The sequence below is a fragment of the Trachemys scripta genome, chromosome 13 (genome assembly GCF_013100865.1).
Source record: "Trachemys scripta elegans isolate TJP31775 chromosome 13, CAS_Tse_1.0, whole genome shotgun sequence".
In the NCBI taxonomy this organism is placed as follows: domain Eukaryota; kingdom Metazoa; phylum Chordata; order Testudines; family Emydidae; genus Trachemys; species Trachemys scripta.
This window is the reverse complement of record NC_048310.1, coordinates 23,727,471-23,750,315: the sequence shown is the minus strand read 5'-3', so window position 1 is coordinate 23,750,315 and position 22,845 is coordinate 23,727,471. Positions and strand designations below refer to the sequence as shown.

General features: G+C 39.6%; 1 protein-coding gene across 4 annotated transcripts in view; it reads left to right on the top strand.

The window, feature by feature from the left end:
• The first annotated feature begins 3,245 nt into the window (after nt 1–3,245).
• Nucleotides 3,246–22,845, top strand: part of ZNF536 (zinc finger protein 536) — a 417,852-nt gene continuing 398,252 nt past the window's right edge. For 2 of the 4 annotated variants that reach the window (XM_034788197.1, XM_034788201.1), the window contains exons 1-2: nt 3,246–3,345; nt 3,943–4,060. The gene's annotated coding sequence lies outside the window, so the exon portion shown is untranslated. Of the gene's footprint in view, nt 3,346–3,726; nt 4,061–6,050; nt 6,716–22,845 lie in introns of those variants that run through there. The other 2 variants (XM_034788198.1, XM_034788199.1) reach the window with 2 other exon arrangements.

Here is a 22,845-nt window from a genome sequence, read left to right as displayed (position 1 = left end):
CAGGGGGCAGGTCCACTGATTTCATAGACTTTTTGCATTGGTGGAGTGGTACAAAGGAGCTCAATGGAGAATTGGGCACAATTTCTTCTAACACTGACAAGAAACTTTTAAAGTAAGAAAAACAGTATAAACTTTCCTCTCTAACCACCTAGAGTTTTTTTTCTTAGATCTCTCCTGCCTGACTTCCTACTCCAGATTTGAAAAAATGGCCCACTTCCTCACACAGTATATGATAAAAGCCGAAGTGGAGAGTTAAGAAGAGACTGTGGAAGCTGGGTTAGTGGAGTTGGAAGTTCTAGAGTTAATAACAGATTAGTATGCTCTGGATAAGAAAGGCAGGGTGTGGGAGAGGGAAGAATGGACAGCACAGGAGTGCATCGAATGATGTGGAAAGGGACGGGATAGAATATGGGAGGCTCTACTGGAGATGAAGAGGTGGTTTGGGAAAATTGTGAAACCCTGGTTTGGGCAACTCGCCCTGGGCTCATGCATCTTAAGCCTCTGAATCCTAACTCTGTATCCATCACCCGTTACTTAGCAGTTATAGGGACGGTGGTGGTGTCCAGAGTCATTGGGGCTCTCTGCAGAGCTGAAGGGCTTTTGTTCAATGCTCTCTTGTCTCTGGGATGCTCACAGCTCCAGGAGCTGCAATGTGTGCCGTATTGGGTCTGGGGTGATCCCAGCTCGAGTAAACAGGGGCTGGCGGATGATAGGGATGAGAAGAAGTGTAGGAAGTGGGGTGGGGCTTGCACTGTAGATATATTTCTGAAAGAAACCTCAATAGGTTCATGTCTCTGAAGCTTCCTAAATGGAGGCTCCCAGGCCAGCCCAAGATGTCTTCCCTGACACCATTGCCTGCCTTGTCCTGCCTGGAGTGACCTGCTCTCCTCCTTACTCCTGGGATCCAGGAGATCTTTAATTGAAACCTTCATCTCTCCGAGTTGAGATGGGCACTCCTCTACTGATTGGTGAACCAGTTCTCTCTCCAACTTAGAGAGACTAGAACCTGTTCTGAGCACATATGGCCCTTTCTGGGAACTTCTGCTTTTCCTCTGTCTGACTTCAATTGGCCACTCCAGAATAGAGAAGAGAAAGAAGAGAAGAAACAAACTAAAGACATATCCATCATTTTGGGGGAGCAGATCTAAGAACCCGACTCTTATTCTTCTTTTTTAGCTCTATGCAGTCCTGCTGTGAGCAACACACATATCCCACAGGGAGAGAGAGAGAGAGAAAGGTAGTTGGTTGTCCGAAGCTCCTTTATAGTCAGTCCCTGTTTCACCTGTCTCTACCCTATACACTTGGCTTTGTCTCAGGAAAACTTACTGTGGATTTTTCCAGAGTCCCTATCCTGCTGTAAGTCTTTGTTTGGTAGTCTCAACACCTCTGGCCCTTGATTCCTTTGGGTGTCACGTGTCCTCAGTCTCTAAAAAGGCACTACTTCATGTAGAATTTGTATACTTAAGTCTTATGTCTTAGAAATCGTTAGGTAAAATCTATCACTCATACTTGAAAAAGAAAAGTATGGCTGGCTCTTCATGAGACTGCTAATAATATTCAGTTGTGATAGGGTTAAAAGGCAACATCTATTTCCCCATTATCTTGCTTAAAAAGTGCCTTTTTTAAAGTCCATATGGCGACTTCCTTTCGACCTGCTTTCCCATCCTCGTCTCTTTGTCAGGGCTGTCACTTATAAAGAATCACTTGACTTACAATAACAAGTTCAAAAGAAGACAGAATATAATCAGTTGATCCACGAAGAATTGAAATAAAGAACACCCCCACTGCTCCAGTTATCATTCCCATAGAGATAGTGATATTATTGATGTGATTGCTATGCTAATTTCTATAGAAAAAACTTGTATTTTGGAATTTGTTCAAAGAGAATTTCAGACACATCAAATTGGAAAATGCAGAGTGAATTCCTAAACTTTTTAGTATAGACATGGGAATTTTTTTAACATTGAATAGCTCTGGACAACTATTCATAAACTTCACTTTTAAAATATCAGTTGGGAAAAATAGCTATTTTTTCAGTTATTTTAGAAAGTTATTTTAATGCAGTTGTAACAAAAGTCTTACTGTACCTATAGGATTATTAATACAACCTCTATAACCTAAAGAGCCAGGTTAGCACCAAATAATCCAGAAACGGAAGTTGGGGATTATAAATGATGGGTCCATTTAGGTCCAGTGTTTAGGAAGAGCTAATTAATAAATCCCCTTCCTCTGCAATTCCATAGTCTCCCTGGGAATTGCCACAAACATAAACTTTTTTTTCCCCCTTGGACTTCTATTTTAACTAGATGGATTCTGCTTGTGATGTTTTGCTTTTTATGTAGTAAACTGATTTAAAATGTATGCCAGTCATCTTCAGGGAACTCATTTCAGTCAAGATGAAACTAGTCTTACCTGAATCAATGTTTTAAGTGTCCCTGTGGCTCGGCATTTTGAATAATCAATCTGTCTCCATCGCTTCTTAATCATGCGCATCACAGTCTTTTTTATTTGTCAACCCTTTCGGATCCTGCCTTTTTTGTTATTAACATGCCCCTAATGTCACATGCAAGCCTTTCTTTAAAACAAGCTGCTCATTGGTGTATTTTGATACTTTTTATTATTACTAAATCTTTTTTCCCATAATTACACCACAATCATTATATAATCCCATAACAAAGAGTCTATTGAGGCACCATGCTTTTGTCAACTATGGGACACAGAATCCATAATTGCATTATTCAGCTTCCCCCCTCCCCTTTTGCTTTGTAGAAACATAACCTATTTCACCAGTCACATTTGCACCTTGTTTGCCTGGTTATATATTATTTACTAAATCGTTGCCCTGCGGATAAACCTTGTAAAGTTGCTTTAAAAAAGTTATTTGTTTGATAATTAAGTCCTGAAAACCCATCGTTTAATGATTATTCCGAACCCATAAGGCAGAGAACCTCCATGACGTTTTTCTCTAAGTTTAATTACCGTATGCTAATTTCCTTGCCTACTACGTGATTAATTAAAATCATATTTTCATAATCATTTGGCACTAGTATTGTTTTAGAATTATCATGATCCCCTAAATAGTGTATGTAAATAAAGTCGGCTCTAATGGAAAGAATCAAAATGCAACGCTGAAGACCTTTATGTGTTTGTATGCATGCGATTGGCAACATAACTGGCTTATTTACATTAAATACGCCACAAGGTTACAGTGCAGATCAACGTCACTTTATCGCTGATTACTTCTCTTAAACGCCGGAGCTGTGACTGATGCTCCGGTCCCGGTGTCCACCAAGATTTACCCTGGAGTTTTTAAAAGAAACAGACTTGAAATAGTTTCAGGAGCAGGTAAGAACGACGCTTTTTTAAAAAAATGGTAATCTCTTCGGGCTTGATAAAAAATTGTTTAGTAAAAGGCAGGAATGCAAGTAAAGACAGGCGAGGGGGGTTGATCCATGTCTGAATAACAAGTCTGACAATCAGAATGTGTTCTTAGAGAATAGATAGATTTTAATAAGTGTGTTTACATGAGCTCAAGGTCAAGACCAAGCTGCGCTGTGTTAAATGGTTTCTTAGTTGCTAGACAGAGAGAAAAAATGGACGATCACAGACCATTCTTTGTAGATTATTATATCAAGGGTTCAGCTTTTGGCTCATCAAAGCTAAATGCCGCAAGACCTATCTAGTTGCTGTGAATTATGCCAAGACGACAATGGAGTGCTTTTTTAATGGTACAATGCATTTCACCTACCAGATAGGGGGAGTCCAAGCTGAAAGATGGGAATGTCTTGTGATGTTGGGTGATCAGTATCAATGAACGGGGTTATTCTGAAAAGAGACAGATTAAAATAAAGCACTCTTGACTCGGGATGTGTTGCAAACAGTTAGGAGGGCTAGCCACAGCGGGCAATTGTGACAGCTCCGCGCTCCACTTTTCCCCCTCAGCACAAGAAAATGATCAAGTCAATCATGTGGACATGCTTCATTATTCATTGAACACAATCTTTTACAACGCTTCGTTTACGTGCAGGAGTTTCTTCTACGCTTTGCTTTAAATTGTAAGGTAAGAAAGACAAAGGTAAAAAGGGGGGGTTCAGGCTCCCGGCAGCTCCCGGGAGCGAGGGAAGAGGCTCCAAAGTCAGTTTGGACTATTTTCTTTTATTTCTTTTTAATCATCGCAACGGGGCCTGCGTTTTCCACCGTGATTAAAAAAATACAGTATAATTAAATATCCATAGCAGTGACGTTTGCAAGCAGGGCTGTCAGGGGAAAAGCAGAAAATAATGAAAGGAGCAGAGAAGCCATTGAATGGCGCTATAGAACTTAGCCTGAAGAAAACCCTCCGGTTTCCCCCCCTCTTTCGCTCTCTCTCTCGTTTCTTTTAAAACCGTTACTTAAAATAAAAAGAGAGAGACAGGAGTTTGCCTGGTTTGGGATAACGTGGGGTCGGGCAGGAGCAAGTTAGCTCCCTGCTGCCCTGAGAAATACTGCCGTTAAGTTGCCCAGAAACTTTTTTGTTTTAAAGGATTGTTGCTGAGTAAACTTTGCTGAAGTGACTTTAAACGTGTCCCCCCGCCGCCCCCTCCTTGCAGGATCCCGGCTACCCGGAGTGTAATGTGTAAACTCCCTCCCTTTTTTTTAATCAAAGTTAGCTGATGCATAGCATGTGTCAAACTTGTGAGACTCAAGTGCCTAAGAGACCTGCCATTTTGTGCTCTAATCGACCTCTTATGAATAGGAGCCGTGCATAATGCTTTGAGGAACGTTATGACATTCAAGTATGCACTAAATGTCAGATCAGGTTTAAAACCTTTTAGCAAGGTAAAGGAGCATGCCTGAAAACACTGCAGAAGGAGCAGAGAAGCACCTGTCAGCCACAAATCCAGGGCATTTTTACCGTACAGAAAAAGTAACAGGTTAAAGAGGAAACTTAAATGCCAATTCCATAGGATAAGACAAGCGACTTGGACATGAGCCTTTCAAGGAACTGGGTTATGTCAAGGCACCGGGGTTAAAATTTTTGGGGGTGGGGGGGTGTGAAGAATGGTTGAGGGGGGTGGAGAGGCTATCTTTTAAAAGTGTTGCGATGAAGTGACTGCTACAGGCTCTTCGTTTTTAGCACACTGGGGCGGCACTGATCTTGACTGCTCTCCTCTCTTACTGAGAATGATTTTGCAGGGATGAAGTACTGAGGAGAACAGTCGTAGGCGGGGGCACAGTAGATGTTTCAAGATTTTAAATAAAACAATATTCTTTGATGAGTAGGAAAGAATCTAGATTTTTAAGGCGCCCATCTGTTGCAGTTTTGCAAATACTGAATATCTATATAAATATGTATATGAAGAAAGGTTGACAGAAACAGTGATGCTTGCGAACTTAAAAAAAGGGGGCTTTTTAAAAAAGGGTCTGTAGTTCTTTCAAGGAGATTGGATGTAGTACAGGTTTAACTGGGTCCATCCGAAAAAGTTAGTTTATTGACTCCTATATTATAATTGCTATTAGTCGATGCATAAAATCGACCTCTCTGCAGAATATTAAGTCCAATTTTAGGACGTTTTATAAATTACTGTATTGTGGGGAGGGGTTAGAGAAATTGGGGGGGGAGAGGGAAAGTATAGAAGGAGAGAGGATTCAGCAGCCTATTTACGTGTATGGATGTTATTGTTTAAGGGTTTTTGTTTGGCGGATATTGTTATGTCTATAATAGTGTCTAGGCGGAGACGTGATTTGTCAGATCCCTTCATTTTCACTTTAGCAGAAAATGAGCTGGGTAAGGGGAGAGTCCTTGCAATCCGAAGGCGCTGAGGCTGCTCTGTTTGTTATTCAACATGCATGGACAAACAATGAGAATACAAGACACAGATAACAGGCAGTTCTAGGGGAGCTGGTCTTTGAAAAGCCCCTTCAGAAAGCATGGGTGTACTACTGTATGTGTCCTTTAGCATGTAGTGCACTTTTAGAGCTGTGCATTTTTTTCCCCCGTGCAGTTTAAAATAAATCCAACAGGGGCCGTGTTTGTTGAGCTGATTTGACCGGTTGATACAGATAGCAGTGGCGAGCCTCCCTGCTTATGTGGAAAAAAGACTATTTTAAGTGTCATAATTAAGTTTAGAATCCTTGTTTGGGCTCATTCACTGCTCGAAATGAGGAGGACTGGCTGCTTTTAGGTCCTTTCTGCAGGGGATTGGCCCAACGCCTGTGCACGTTCAGTTGGAGAAGAATGTTTTCTTTTCTAGTTTAATATTAGAAACTATATTTTTACTTGTTTAAACCGGATTTGATTATTCCCGTGGAGATTCCCCCCCGCCCCGTCTATCACTCAAATCTTTGTTCATTGTTCACTGACTGTGGCAGGCTGCTTAAGAGTACAGAGACCGAGGGGGAGGCCCCCTGGCTGGTTTGATGTTGAAATAGTAAACCGGCATGAGGAGGGTGGCTGGAAAAGTGGACATTGCAGCTTTAATTAACTTCAAGATGCTTCAACGAGGACCAGAGCATAGTAGTGACGTTGCCTCATAAATCTGTCCAGTGCAGTGTGTTGCATTGAACTATTACAGTACCACCGTCATATTGAATATTCACTACCTATCCGGAGCGGATTTGCATAATTGGACCTTTTTCTTTTTTTATGAAACTTGTTTGCAAAAACCAAACCAAACACCCAAGTGAAAACCGCGGCGATCTGCATGATTATAAAGGGTTCAAATCTATTCGAAAAGTAAGTGACCTGCATAAGTACATCAATAGGTTAAGTGCAAATAAGATGAGAAGTGCTTCTGAAAGCTGTACATTCCCTGTGTGGTCTCTTGGGTTGTTTCTCAATAGCGGGATTTTTTGTAGCCTGAGGGATTTTAGGTTGTCTGTCGACTTTCATAACTTTCCCCCTCATACTTCTTACACAAGGTGAGGCTTTTGTACAGTGTCTGTGTACCTGTAGTGATTGGGGGGAGAGGGGAAATATATTGACAATTTGTGATTCTGGGGACCTGGGGTGTATAGTTACAGCCACTGTGGAAGCTAAATGTGTACTGCTTTTCATGTTTCTGATCACTGGGCAGTTCATCACTAAATTCCTCCGATTAGTCAAAGGGGTGTGTGTGTGTGTGTGTGTGTGTACACTTTTAAAAACCAGTTACCTAAGCTGTTACTCTCTAAATTACAGAGTTAGCTAGAGCTAGTGTCTTAATACAGTTCAATCCCCCACTCTTCCATATAGTTCACTACAGTGAAAATTACTAGCGTAATTAGAAATGCCAGAAAACTTAAAGTAAATTTGTAAATTGTAAGTGACCATCTCTCCTAAACTAGGTGGCTGGGTTAACATTCTCTCCAGTTTTGAGGAAAAGGGTTTAAGAGGACTTCTTTAAAAATGTGATCCTTATTTTGGAAATGCTATCAGGATGGAGTTTTAGGACATTGAAAAGCTTTACCTCCTAAAAGGGGAGTAGTGACTCAGTCAGTATAGCATAGTAAAAGTGCTAAGCCTGTGTATAGTCCAAGTCTTACAGCATTTCTCTTTCCTTCTGGCTGAAGGCTGTTTTAGTTATGATGTCATTCTGATAGTGGAGAGCAAATGTCTCCTGATTCTACCATTAAACGCCTGGCTGACTTGCCTGATAATGATAGCATTGACGTCCTGCTCCTTGACAAATGCAAGCCCTTATGAGCCCTGTGAATTAACTTTTTCCCCACAGATGAGAGCTAGCTTGCTTTAGGACTCATGAATGTAGCAGCACTTCTTTGACAGATTACTTGGAACCCTCTCCATTTCTGCAACAAAAATACTCCCTAAATACTATTTCTATTATAATACAGTTTGGGCCTGATTTTCAGAAATGCTGAATCTGGAGTTCCTATTGACTTCACACAGAGTTGTGGGTGCTCAGCATCTCTGAAAATTAGGTCCCTATGTTCATTAGACAGCTGATCTTTTTTCTTAACTTTGACAACTTGAGGGCTTTCTGATTTGTAGTCATAACAAGAACAGCTTGAGATGCATATCTTCTTACTATATTATCTATTTTCCTTTTCTGTTGCACTTGTTTTTTATTCACATTACAATGGACGTACTGTTTGTTGTATTTTAAACCCTTTCAAAAATCATAAATTAAATGCATAGAGTTCAAAGAACATTATAAACAAAAAACAATTCCATTTTGGTACAACCACTTAAAATTAGTTTGTAGGAGAATATATCTACTAATGTTTCAGATGTAGTAGGAATCTTATTCCAGTTGATTCTTCCTTAAGCAGGAGACACTTACTCATGTCTGCTCTTTCTTCAGACCCGTAGATGTGACGTTATGTTTATATTGCCACAAATGAATGGGATTTAATGTTGATTTATTTAAAAAATTGCAAAGTATTTTTAAAGTTTCTTTTCATTTACTGTTCAAATGATGATAGTGAAATTAACATCTGTACTAGTGGAAAAGGTTAGTCCCCATATTATATTTGCAGCAAATTTGTCAAAATATTTCTATTCTAAAGCAATGTTTTGCAAAACATCCTGAAGATACAAATTGTTATTACAGAAATGCTGTATTAAAATTATTTTAGTAAATTTGCGGTGACTTTGTCCACTGCACTGAAGAAAAAGGTATTGTTCTACAGTCTTTCCTAACTTCTGAGAATACTTGAGATCTCTGATGTTCAGCAAGTTGTCCAGCATTGTCTTCACTGAAGACTTATATAATGAAGAGGTTGATGGTTGTATTTTTGTCCATGCTAGAGGACAATAACGCAACCCATTAATGATCCGAGAGGAAAATGAGTAGCCTGGAAGTTGCAGCATCAGTACCACTATTTAGCTTGCAGCAGTAAAGGCAGTGCTGAGATCAGAAATTATGAACTTCAGTACAGAAAGCTGAAACATTAGATTATTTACCTACCATGGGAGCCTTAGGTAACCAAGGAAATTTACATGAGAACAGACCTATAAAATCCACTAGCCCACTGAAATGGGCTATTCTTGTTCCCCATAGTAGCACAAGTTTTCCTCAAGTGTAAGAAAATCAGTATAGGTCATTTTCCCAAATGTTTACTTTTGCTTTAAGTTGGCTATGAATTGCACAGGTGTCTTCAGAGTGCTTTGAATAAAAAAGGCGTTTGCATGGGTTTATATGAACTTTATAAAAAACATCAAATAGTAAATAGATTTATTTTTCAAGTCTGAATGAGGACAATTATAGTTTGTTAGCATCTACTGATTTAGCATGTTTTGGGAAAGCATAAGTACATTTAACTCTCTGTTTCTGAATTTCTCTCAGATTTCTGAATAGATGTATCTAGTCTCTTCATAATGCTAAAACAGTACGGTATTTGGAATGTAATTTTTATATTCTTCCATTCAAACTTTGCATCTTCTGTCTCATCCTTCACCTCATCTTTGTGGGGGCATTACGTGCCTATGTTTCATAAGTGTAAGTAATGTGGATTCAGGAGAGAAAAAAATATAATATGTATTTCCCCTTTTATATAAATATGAATAAACTTCTTATTGGCAAGAAAAGATGAAAATTCAAATTATTTCTGACAAAGATTTTCTGGGCACAGATGCTTATTGAACAAGAAAAAAGGATGAAATACTGTGAAAGAAAATATACTTATGTAAAAGTAAAATAATTTTAAAACATTTAAGGGGATGATCCTAGGGATATTATAAAAATATGTATTTCTAGTTTAAGGTTAGGTGACTGAATGGTGCAGGGAACTGATAATAGAATACAGAACTTTTCACGACTCAGTCACTAGTCAGAGTCTGACCTTGGTCAGAAGTGACTGAAAACAGTTATGATCTGATGGATGTTTGGTGACCAACATGAAATGAATTGGTGGTGTCAGTCCATTTCTTAGTGGATCACAAAAAACGCAGCGACGTTGTCACTCTTATTGGCTGTTTCAGGAGTGAAGCTAAACAGTGAATGAACCTGAAGATCTGAAGTACTTTTTCACTCCTAGCAGTGATCCAAATCAGAGATGAAGCACATCGGTAGGGCAATGAGGGGAAATTTGCATTGCCCCTACCCAGCTGTACTTGTTCTGTGAATAAACAGAGAAATCCTAGAAGGGAGAACCTCCCATATTCTGAATCTGGCATCTTTCACATGTATTAAAATTCACTTAAAATTTCATGGGCATCTTGTGGACTTGCTAGCTAACCAGATGCATGAAAAAAGAGAATTATGGTAGACTAATTGTAATTAGCCTAGTAATCTGAGCTTTTCATATCTGTGGGATGGGGCCTTGAAATAATTTTAAATTCACTGAATTTTTTTAGAGGTCTTAATCTAAATACACGATGTGAGATTGTTTTTAAAACATTAAACTGGGTTCATTAGGCCAATTGAACTATATTAAAGACAAACAGTTTTGTCACAATACCACTATGATTTAAACACAAATCAAGAAAACAGAATTAAAACAGCCACAACAGCATCGATATCTGACCTCCTTTGCACTGTGATTTGCAGCATTTGTCCTGTGTCAGAGTCTCACAATAAAAGGCAGAATAAAATGATTCTTTGTAAATAGATAGTCATATTGTTAAAAAAGGTCACCATTACCTGTTGTGGTAGGGCTTTTTGATAGAGGAACGTATAGGCTGCAGTGCCTAATAATAAGTATGATAATGTTTCTTAGCACTTGCACAGTGTGTTTTACATTTCTGCTTCCACAATACCAATGAACAAGCATCAAGGCTCAAATTTTCAAAAGTGGACTCTAATTTCTGGCACTTCAATTTAAGATGTCCAACTTCAGACCCTTGCGATTTTCAGAAGAACTGAGCACCACAGATGCAACTGGAATCAATGAGAGTTGCAAGTGCTCATCACCTCTGAAAATAAGTCACTAGGTGTCAAAAGTTGGATGCCTAAAACAGGAGACACCCAAAATTAGAGGCTATTTTAGAAAATTTGGCCCTACCTCACTGATAGTATTAGCTGGTTTTACAGATGGGGAAAACTACAGCAGGGAAGTTAAATTACTTTACCAAGGCCACAGAATGAGGCAGTAGCTGAAGAGTGGTTAGTGTTCAGGAGTTCTGACTCCCAGTCTGGTGTCATTGCTCTACCCTACACTGCCTAGGTGCAATGGGTAAAATTGACATCAATGGGAGTATTGCCATTGACTTCACTGGGGTCAGGATTTCACCCAATGTTAGTGGTTCAGAGTGCCAGGGTTCTCCTTTCCTTCATAAGTTTGTGTCAGCCTTAATGTAATTATAGTCACTTCATTAAATGTCTTCACTCTGGTAGTGCCCTGTGTCCCATAGAACCTTCCCCCTACTGTTGCATTCCAGTCCTTCTGTTTGAGGGGGACGGGCAGGGTGACCAGATGTCCCGATTTTATAGGGACAGTCCCAATTTTTGGGTCTTTTTCTTATACAAGCTCCTATTACCTCCCACCCCCTGTCCTGATGTTTCACATTTGCTGTCTGGTCACCCTAGGGACTGGAGCCCCACTGAGCTAATCAATACCGCTCCTCAATCAGCTGGAGAGGTTGCTATTGAGTAACATCCCTGCCCACATGGCCCAGGGCTGTATGTATACTGCCACTCCAGTAGTCCTGGCCTCTGCTGGTCTGCGGAGTGAGAGACTGAAAATCAGACCTGAGCAAACCAGGCTAAGCTAGGGGGCAGACTTACATTTATTTTTCTAAATGATAGTATAATTTGTATGAACATTATTTTATTTCATTGCTATAAAGTGGTCTCCATAGATTTGCACTGACATTGTTACCTTCAGCCTTGTCACTGTAATATGATCTATCACAGATGGTAGAAATAGGTGTATTAATATGTCCGGTTAATCTAAAGTTTAGGAAACTGTGAGTAAATAGGAAACTCAGGCAGAAATGCTTCATGCAAAGGGTAATAAGCATATGGAATAAGTTACAGGAAAGGCAATAGAATTAATAAGTATAAAAGAGTTCAAGAGAAACCTAGGTTTGCTGCCGGAGAAAGAAATTGTAAGAGCTATGGTGAAAAAAGCAAGGTGGTGAAGATTAAATTTTATATCAGAAAGAAATGGCATGTTGGGCTGGGTGGCCTTTTTCTTTTCCTAAAATTTGTTATTTTGATAGATCTGCATGAACGTACATAGTGACTTTTTATTTTCATGTACAGCAGTAACCGTGTCTCCATATACTTGCATTGTTGTTTTCATGAAAGCTCTGTAATGGTACTAAGATGTAAGGCTGTGTGAAACTCAGGGCTTGTCTGTATCAAGGCTTTTTGCACCACAGCTTTGCTGATATAGGTGTGACAATGGAAATCCTTACTATAGATCAAGTGTACTGGTTAAGAAGTGACTTATACTGTGTGGGTTAGAGCTGCATTAGTACAAATCACTCTCTGCACTGATGCCAGGGCATCTACACAAAGGGTTTGCACTGATGTACCTACATCACTGCAGCTACACTAACAAAATAAACCCCTGTGTAGACAAGCCCTCTATGGTTTTCTTCACAAAGATCTGTGTGAATATCTTCATTGGTTTCAAACTGTGTCGCTTCTCCTCAGTTTCTCTTTGAATACTGGGTTTGCCCAAACCCTGCATTTTAAAGCTAAACTAATCTTGAAACTGCTGCTTCACTTGGTTTTGCATCAAGGCCATGTTTAACTGAAAATTTCACACAGTTTTGATGCAAAACTTCTATTTGGTCTATGTTTGCTGAGAAAATACATAAAGGTTAGCAAAAAATGTGAACCAGTCTGGGATGAATTTCGAGGGCCTGATTTTCTTCCCAAAGGAAAAACTGTCTCTGATTTCAATGGGAGCAGTTTTGGGCCACCAGGTATAACAAAACCCCCAAAACAGGTGAGTCTGGTGTGGTTTCTACTTTCACTATGAACTCTTTGCACAACTCTACTAAGCTGTCTCTTTTAATGTCAAAAGCAGATCTTCTCAGACAAGTGTGCGAGATCATGCTCAAACCAAACTTTTTCCAGTTTCATTGCTTATGTACAAAACATTTTCCTGTTTCATTTCTTCAAATCTCAGCTGCTTAGAGTTTGAAAAAGCAGAGCTTATAGACTCCCCCAAACTGGAATCTATAATTAAAGTGACTATATTTCACCCTTAATTAACGTGCTCTACTATGTAAGGGGTCTGTTCTTCATTGATTCATTGGGAATATGCTGTAGGAATGTGATTCTTCTTATTGTTAATGGAATCAGTGGGAAAGAGACCCTATAATTTTGGTCCTCTCCTATTAATACCATAACAGATAACAGCTAGTAGAATACTTTGTTCTCAACATTACTGTTTTTCTTTAAAACTCTCTAACATATTTTAGGTCTTTTCAAAATATTCTTGATATTTTTAAAGAAAAAGATCATTCATAAGAATATGTTTTATTCAAGTGCAAAAAGGTACATGCATGTGTCTACTGTATATACAATATCTATGAATATTGAACATGCTTTTAGGCAAATGAACAATAAGGAAAATAAAATTTCCAGATTGGGTCTTCATATTATTTTTTATTTGTTTTATTGCCAGTAGTGTCCTTAGTGTGTGAGGTGCTTTCCAGTCATAAGAGAGAGCATGGTTCCTGCCCCATAAGAGTTCACAATATAAAACACGAAATAACATTCCCAGAGATGGAAGGTGCAATATACAAATGAAATACAAAAGCCACACGTTGAAAGGCCACAGTGGTAATGTAAATAATTTGTAACCCAGTGTGGATTACAAATCCCATCATTCGATATATTATGTGTTTGAACTAAGCTGATCTACAGTCCAGTCCTGCATCCCTCGTACATCCCAAAAGCTTAGGGATTGGGTGTGCAAAGAATACAGGATTAGTCTCTTAAATTGATAATTCTTGGGAATAGGAGTGGTTTCTTTTCTGTTTGTACAGCACTGAGCACACAGATGGCATTCAGGAACTAGTAATAGAGAAATCCTACATGAAGACGTTTAATATAGCTGGGAGTTCCAAGGAAGACTGTTAGGTTAAAACTCCCATTCCTGTGTAGAAACTCTTGGGAGAGGGCCACAGATAAAGAGAACGATAGGAAACGCCCCTTTGAGTTTCCTAACAAGTATTCCCTCAAGGCTGAAGGGTTTGTTGAGCTGTGGAGTTGGGATGAGGTGAGAATCCACGGGGAGGGGAGTCAGGACATTGATAGCTCCTCGCTCCTGTCTAGACGTGGCCTCTCTTCTCACCCTTATCTTTCCTGGCAGCTCTGGCAGATACCATGCTGTATCAGTTGGATGCTGGGATGCTGTTAACAGCTATGGAGGAGACCCAGGGGAATAAAATAGAGATCTGAGTTCTGGTAGTAACTCCCTGCTAGATTTCTACACAGAAACCTGGGAGGATGTGTGTGGCAGGAGCATGGGCAGGCACACTTTGACTCTCCAGCACAGGAGCATTCCTGGAATCCCAGAGAAAGAGGAATGGTATTACAGAAGCCCTGTTCCTCCATTGGCAAACTGGCAAGATCTGTCCAATTGGGGGAATGCTTTGGATCCATATTTATCAAAAGCAGTTTTCATTAGCTGTGTTATTACTGTGAGTTATTAAATCTGAATATTTTAAAATCATATACTTAACCATTTTCGGGGCCGGCCCACAACATTTTGGCACTTAAGGCGGGGAGCTCAAATGATGCCCCCGTGCTCCGTCGCTTGGGCCAAAACTTTGAAAGGTCTCAATTCTGCCTTCTTCCTGTTCTACTCCTCTCATGGTACTGCTCTGCTACCTACCCCAATAAAGGAGAACTAACAATTTAAAATGCCTTGTTCAAAAATTTTAAGTAACACTTAACTTTCAAATGCCCGAAAAGCAAATGTAACTTTTCTTGTCTGCATAGTAAACACTGGCATTTTTATCTGTTTAAATAATCAAAGTGGTGCTTTCCGTGCCTTCCTGGTAGCAAAGATTTGAACTGTTTCCTGAAGGTCCACAATCTGGGCCAGCTCATGCTCTATTGAAATGGTTGCAAGGCCGACCAGCCTCTCCTGTGTCATTGTGGAGCGTAGATGTGTTTTTATTAACTTCAGCTTGGAGAAGCTGCGTTCTCCACTGGCAACTGTTTTAGGAAGTGTTAGAAGTGCGCAGAGCAACAAAAGCATTTGGAAAGAGGGTGGTCATCTTATTTGTGCACATATATTCCAGAACAGCCTTTGGAGTTGATCCTGCTGAAACGTATCTTGAAAGGGCTTTCAGTTCATTGCCTAAATCACTCACATCAATATCGCGCATGTGATCATGTGTCAACACTATTTCTAGTGCCCTGCATTGTTGGTATAGGTCTTCTTCAGGTATAGTGAGGAGTTTTGGAATATCATAGAACATCCCAAATATATTTCTGTGTTCCTTGAGCTGCATGAAATGTTCTTCAACTGACTGTATTGCACAATCTAGCACCTGGTTAAAGAATTAAACTTTGAATTGTTGTTTGGAGTCTCTTATGGGATTATCCCGTACCTCGTAATCAAAATGTCTTCTTTGGTGACTCTTGTATTCTTGAATAGATGGGAAAATAGCTTCAGTGTGAAGTTCCTTTGCCAACTTCTGTGCACTCTTCAGAACGTTTCGAAATCCCTCATCTGACCGGTAAGACTGTAGGTATGACTTTGCTTTGTCCAGTTGTTTCACTGCTCCAGATATATCAAGGTTAACACCTTGGAGTCTCTTGCTTACAACGTTTATTTCAAATAGTATGTCATGCCACAACACCAAGCCACACAGAAATTTGAAGCTATGTATGTTTCTGGTGATTCCATTTCCCTCTGCCACTGTTCTCGCACGAACAGTTCCTGTCATAGCATTATCCTCCATGGCATCATCCATCTTCCCAATTTGGTGTTTGATAGGCTTTATCGCCTCCATTCGACTTCCCATCGTGTGGCACTCAGTGGTTTCAGTGTCAGAGAGGATGTTTCCAGATGTTGCTTCAAAATTTGCCATCGATGAGTTGATGCAGAGAAAAATACATAGATGCTTTGAATTCCATTAAACAGTTCAGCAGTCCACTAGAAGCTGATGCTGCATCACTGACCAGCAAGTTCAATGAATGAGAACTGCATGGGACAAAAAAAACTTGAGGGTTTAACTCTCAGATCCGTGTCTGCCCTCCTCTGTTCTTTCCTCTCATGTTGGCACCATTATCATAGCCCTGACCTCTCATGTCAGCTATCGCAATTCTTGTATCTTCCAGCTTTTTAAGAAGCATATTTGTCATATCAGCTCTTGTAGTATGATAAATGTCAATAAATTCTAGAAAATGCTCTCTGACAGTCACCATTGCAGGGACATTTTCACTAGGTTCTGTTGTTATTACAAAATGCACCATTAAAGTCATTTGTTCCGTAGGCTGATGTCAGGTGTGCAGTCCAGAATAACAGAGTAATATCTTGCTGACTTCAGATCTGTCACAATCTTCTGTTTGACTTTTGTTGCCTGTATGATCTCATTTTGAATTATTTTTCCAAGGTAGTGGTGTGTGTACATTTCTTGGGTAGTGACTCTTCTTAGATGCTCCTGGAGTACAGCATCAAACTCAGCCATCAGCTTCACAATTTTAAGGAAGTTTACATTGTTTGGCACATGCAGCTGATCTGAAGTGCCACGCAATGCTAGGTTTTGGGCAGCAAGCATTCTCACAGTGGCAATGAGCCTTTTCAGAACATTTTGCCAGTAAAGAGACTCTGATGTAATCTTCTCTAGATGCTGATCATCTATGGTGGCCTTTAACCTTAGTCTCATCTCAAGCTCTTTCCACCTATGGAATGCTCTCTGGTGATTTGCTGCCTTCTCATGGCATTCCAGATTTCTAGCCAGATTTTTGCAGTCCTTTGTTCCTGTAGAACCCAGTGTGGCTGGAACATTAGACTGGACGAGTCTGCAACAAAAACAGTATGCAGCATTCTGGGTTTTTGAGTACATAAGCCATGGCCTCTCCACTTTATCACCATTGGGGATTTCATGCCAGTAATGTGTTGGATGGAAACTTCTATTTTCATTATCTTTGGGGAACATGAAGTTTTTCACTTGCTGTGGCCCATGCAGTACAAGGAAGTCCCTCAGTCTACTGCTCAAGTGGGTCCACAGTCCTGGATCATCTAGACTTAAGGAACTAAACTCAGCAGCAGTTGTTTCTTGTGCCTCCACCACACTCTTCTCTGATCTACACTTTTCTTCAAGATTGTGCATGATTACATCCATTTGAGATGGAGATATGGATGCTGCAGTAGCTGCCAGGTCACCTGCACTCTGACCAACTCCTCCTCACCACTCACATCCTCACTTGGGCCGGAAAGCTCACCATGAACATTTGTGTCTATGTATCTCAGGAGAACTCCTTCCTGCTTAGATAGAAAAGCTTCCTTTGCTTTCTTTCTTTTTCTGAATGCTGCCCCAGAGGGGCTTTTTCTTCTTTCACTCATGACTGCTGTTTGGTGCCATCTATAGTGGCTCGCAACACTCAACTGAAGGGAACAAATAATCAGGCTGGTAGCAGGGCCTGAGTGAGGGAAGATATCAACGTCTTAAGGGCCTAACTGGCTCCTACTATTTCAGTTGATGGCCTGTTCTCCTCAAGTGGGTTCAGGGAAGCAGCAGGAAACAGGAAGCTCCCTGAGAAGTTGGTATTAATCAGTCCAGGCTCCTGGGGGTGCTAGAGCGGTACATAAGAGGCTCCTCCTCCTCTCTCTCCCTGCAGCTTCTGCTGCTTTCTGTTATTCCCTCTCACCTTTTCTCCTGCCTGCCTGTTATGTCTCTTGTGCCCTCCTTCCTCCAGCACAGCACTCCACCATCTCTGTGCATCTAGAGCAGAGAGAATATATATGCACCAGCAGCAGACACAATTTTCTACACCCTGGGTCCTAGTGGCGCCTCCCCACCGCCCCGCACAGTCTGGCACCTGAGGCGGCCACCTCAGTTCGCCTCATGGTAAGGCCAGCTCTGATTTTATTTCCTTTTTTTGCATTTTACTTCATTTGGAAACATGAAGTCAGTTTCACTGGTTACTCTTTTTGTTTGTCACCAGCTACCAAAAATGTTTACAACAAAAAATTGTTTTCAGTTGAATTAAAAAAGAATCATGGAAATCTCTCTCTATTGGTCTTTGATTTCTATATAAAGGTACGTTTTTCAAAATCTAAATTAACCTGACAATTTCTCTCTCTTTTATTTTTTAAAATAATGTATTTCTGATATATCTGTAGAAGAAAAAAGGAGCCTGAGCCGAAGTTTGTGGAAATCTCTCCAGTTAGAGTCTTTCCTTTGACTTCCATGGGTTTTGGATCATATCCTTAACCTGTATTTAAAAATCTCTGTTACAATTAGGTAAAGTAGGCTTACAAATTTAGATTTGTGTAACTTGTTCTCTTACAGAGTAATTCAATGGGGGTCATCTCTTTGCAGGAAAAAAAACTTAAAGTAGATAGATCTGTGTCTACAAATGATATGCATTCATAATTCTCACTGGAGCCAACGGGAATTTTGTGTGTGCAGTTTACAAAATCAGGTCCTTTGTAAGTTCACCATAGTACAATGTCAGCTAACGGTTATTCATATGAAATCAATTTAATACTTAAAAAATTAATCTGACTGAAAATGCTGGTCAAGATGTGTGTTCAGCTGGGATTTTAATTATTTTGGTTTACAAAATGTCTGGTAACAAATGGCCTTTTCGGGGGCAGTTTAAACCTATAAGTATAAATCTCATGGCAGTATTCAGCCCAAGTTGGCTTCGTGGCCTGCAGAGCCCTAAGAAGTACTACACACCTCCAAAGATGTGTAGGTGTGTAAAGCAGGTTTTGGCTGGATATGGACACACAAACTTTCCCTCTGCCCACGTCCCTAAAGCATTCCTATATAATGTAAATAGAAGAATGAGGGTCATGTTAATTGATGAGATCTATGTACACCTGTAGCTGCACAACAAAGTGTGTAAAGAGGATGGATACGCTGCCTGCATTTGGAAAAACAAGTTTTGCTCAGTGTTTAACCATGTAAACATGAGAGAAATGCGGACCACTTCAGAAAAGAAAGTTCTCTGTACTAGTGAATCATAACTACTTCTGCAGGGCCCAGTCCTGCAAACACCCACTACCTGCTTCAGTGCTTGTTGCCATGAGTAGTCCCAATGAAGTCAACTCATTGAAGACCCTATTAAGTATTTACATGATCAGGTCCATAGTTGTTTTAGGATTTGGTCTCCTTTGCTTAGATTTGAACTTAGTCAGAGTTAGTGTGTTTCATGACTAGATTAAAGTCACAATTCCATAAGGAAAAAGCTACTGTTTTATCAATAAGGTATCCCAGACCCATTTAAACATCAACTCTCAAATGGCTATTTCAGATTATGATGTTAGCACTTTTTGGACATTTTTTATAGCTTGAATATGGTATTGCAGTTGCTTCATGCTTAACTGAAACATCACTTACATTTAGTGAATTTTTTTTCTAAGACAGGTTCTATGAATTACATATTTATAAGACATTGGGAAAATATGTTAAATTATTGTATCCATGTTGAAAGACATACATATAAGCAGATTTTGGAGCCATTTACAGATATATATGCTATGACATATGATATTGTTAGTTCTATTCTATGACTTTTACAACCATCTAAAGCAGATTGGAGCCTCTAGCCCAGGTATGAGATTCTCATACTGTATATCACAGGTCCAGGTACCTCTTTCAATTTAGATTATATGTGCACATTTCAGGACTTTCTTTTTAATGTCAAAGAGCTTATTTTTTTGGGGGGGGGGTTGGACTTTGTGAGAGGTGATTTTCTGTTGTGGGTTTGTTTGTCCTATCTGGAGAAGAGTTTCATATATTTAAGTCAAACCAAATGTTATTATCTATTATGGAAATGCTACATTTCAGAAGTGCAGCATCCTTCTAGTGCATCTAGAAAGATTGCTTTCTTGGTGTTGGTCTTTGATAAGAATTTACTAATCTATCCTTTAGATGGCATCTTCTGTTATGTTAAAATAATATCTTTTTCACTAAGTTTTGTGTGTGTGATTTATGCTTTAATTGTTTTATTGGGAAAAAAGCCTTGAAAAAAAATCTTGGGCCAACAATGATGATAAATTTATTGATATAATATTTATGGCATCAGATCTCTCAGTTAGAAGAGACTTAAAAACACTTTCGTTTTCTTTGGCCCTTATTTTCCAGTCCATTCCCACTAGTGGATGGAGCTAAATCTAATAGAATAAACCAGAGAGATGCTGAAAGGAGAAGCACTGGCTCTCAGCATGCTCCCCTCCACACCTGGGGGTATCAGAGCAAGAGCTGAATTAACAGTACTATAGTTAGTCACCTCCATGGCTGCTACTGTGCAGCCATGTGAAAGGGCTTTGCTACCAGAGAATGGAGGCTAGCAGTAAGGAAGGGTGAATGAGTAGTCTGGTGGTTATAGGATCTGCAGGGTTGCACGAGAGAGTTCTGCATGGATCTCAAGACGCCTTCTCTGCAGCCCTGTAAACCTTTCTCATAGGCTCAGGCCTCTGCCTTATCAGCAGACCTGTAAAATTCTCTCATAGTCTCATAGACTTTAAGGCCAGAAGGGACCATCATGATCATCCCTCGTTGAAGGGGAGCATATCAAAGCACTCTTTGACTCCCTGTCCTTTGGGTTTTTCTGTGGCCCTTTATATTTAAAATATTATTGTTCAAATAAAATGGAAATAACTTAGGCTAGTCAAATCAAAGGCTGTCCTAGGCTGTAAAGCAACGTTACCTTATTCTGGATACTGGATGTATCTCAGCTGCCTAGTTACAGTATGTAGAATTTACTTTCATTTAGGGTTTGTCCCCTGTGGAGATCATTATTTAGTGGTAGGGTAGCTTTTGTGTGTTGAGTAGGGATCATTTATTTCTAAAGAAATAAGAGGACTTAACAGCAGTGCCCAATCAATATGCAAAATCCTACTAAGATAATTTGTATTTAAATGTGAACAGTATTAATTCTAAACAATCTTCAACCCTTATTTAGTCTAATAATTGTTGGACATCTAGGTGAAGAAGGCACATCTAACTTATTATCAACGATATTGCCAACACTTAAACCTTTTGATTAGGTGACGCTGTTACCTAGTATTCTATTAGGGCCTGATTCTGCACCTATTATCAGTAGTAAATAGTAGTAAAACAACAATTGAATCCAATGAGAACAGGATCCAGGCCATAATGGAAGGAGGTACAGATGGAGATTGGCTAGTGAGTAGAGGAGTATGTAACTAGTATTAATTATAGTTGTACTGTAGTATTTTATATAAGGTGTTTGTATATTTTTGAATAGCTATATGGTATGTTATAATGTGTGTGTGTGTGTATATATGAATGGAATAGTTGCACTTTGAAAATGTGAATAAGAAATTAATTTAAAAGAATAATTTTTTTGGTGGGCTTGTTTTACATTTTCCTTTTAAATTAAACTTTTTTTGGAATTGTGCTTTCCTTTTTTATTTATATTTGGTACAGGAAGGCTGTATAATAACCAAACTTTTAAAATTTGCTTGTTCTGTAGCTTAGGAATTTTATTGTGTTTGTGAGGGGAACACAAGTTCATTAAATTATGAATAGTTTATGCTTATTTACCCTTTGTTTCATGAGTAGAGTTCAGTATTTTGTAAACATGAGACTCACATTCATGAAAAGAATTTCAGTTATTTAAGTCATTCAGTGAAGAAGCATAATATTACACTACGATAACTCCGCCTGTGTTTTTTTGGTTGGTCTTGTACTGAGCATTTCTTTGTTAGTACCTAGGTGATGAATCCTATCCTTTCAAAGATCTGTGCTCTCAACACCCAATTCAGCAGTCCATCTTTTATCAGCATATTTAAGCATTAAGTCGATGGGAATTAAGCTTGTACCTTGTTTTTCTGAATAGTGATGGAGTTAAACATGTGCTTAAATTTGTTGCTGAATTGGGCCCTTAGATTAGAAACCAGGAAAAGCATGCCTCAAACAATACAGATACCCAGGAGGCCATCATTTGAGAAGTTGTGATACATATTGGGGGAGCTGGTTGAGGGACAGACTTTCTCTCTGTGGCCCCTGTTGCACTGGTCAGTAGCCCAGATTGTATTAGAAGGCCCAATATATTTGTATAATTGTTTTTAAAATTCACTGGAATTTTAGTTTTTTAATTATTTTTTGTAAGTTTAAAGGAAAATTCCATTTTTAATTTTACATTTCAGAATCATCCTGGTTTGTATTAGAAACAAGGGAGCTGACTTTTTAAAACAAATCAACATTTTAGTTTACATAAATTAAAACTTATTCCATAGAACCTTCCCTTGTTTTGTGATAGAACAAAAAAGTAATCTCCTTCCTTGACACCTGGACTCCTCTGGACACCATCCACAATCTCCATCCTCTACTAGGACTCATTCAGACATCAGTAAACATCTCCCTTCCAGAAAGCCAGAGCCAGTCAGATAGCCCTCAGTCTCCCCTTAGTCCAGGATATCAAGCCAGGGTCACTCAGGTGGTTCCTAGGAAGGAAGAGGAGGAAACCATGCTTCTCTGGTACCCAATCTGGATCTTTGCCATGAACGGAAGGGGAAAGTGAGGAGGGAAGGGGGCTTATAAGGAAGGTAAGGCTGCTTGATTCAAGGGGGGGTAGCGAGGGTGGTGATAAACCATGTAACAGGATAAACCTGGAACCTGGCCAGGATCTATGGATCAGGTCAACTGATATCTAAGCTGAGCGAGAGCTAGGATTCAAAGAGAGGCTAGAGGAGTGATGTTTACTAGTGCTACAGTGACGATTTGGTGGAGGAGGGGGAGCTGTGGAAATTACAGGGTGTAGCCAGAGTGTCCAGATAATGGGGGGAAGGGGAGGAGAGAAACACTAA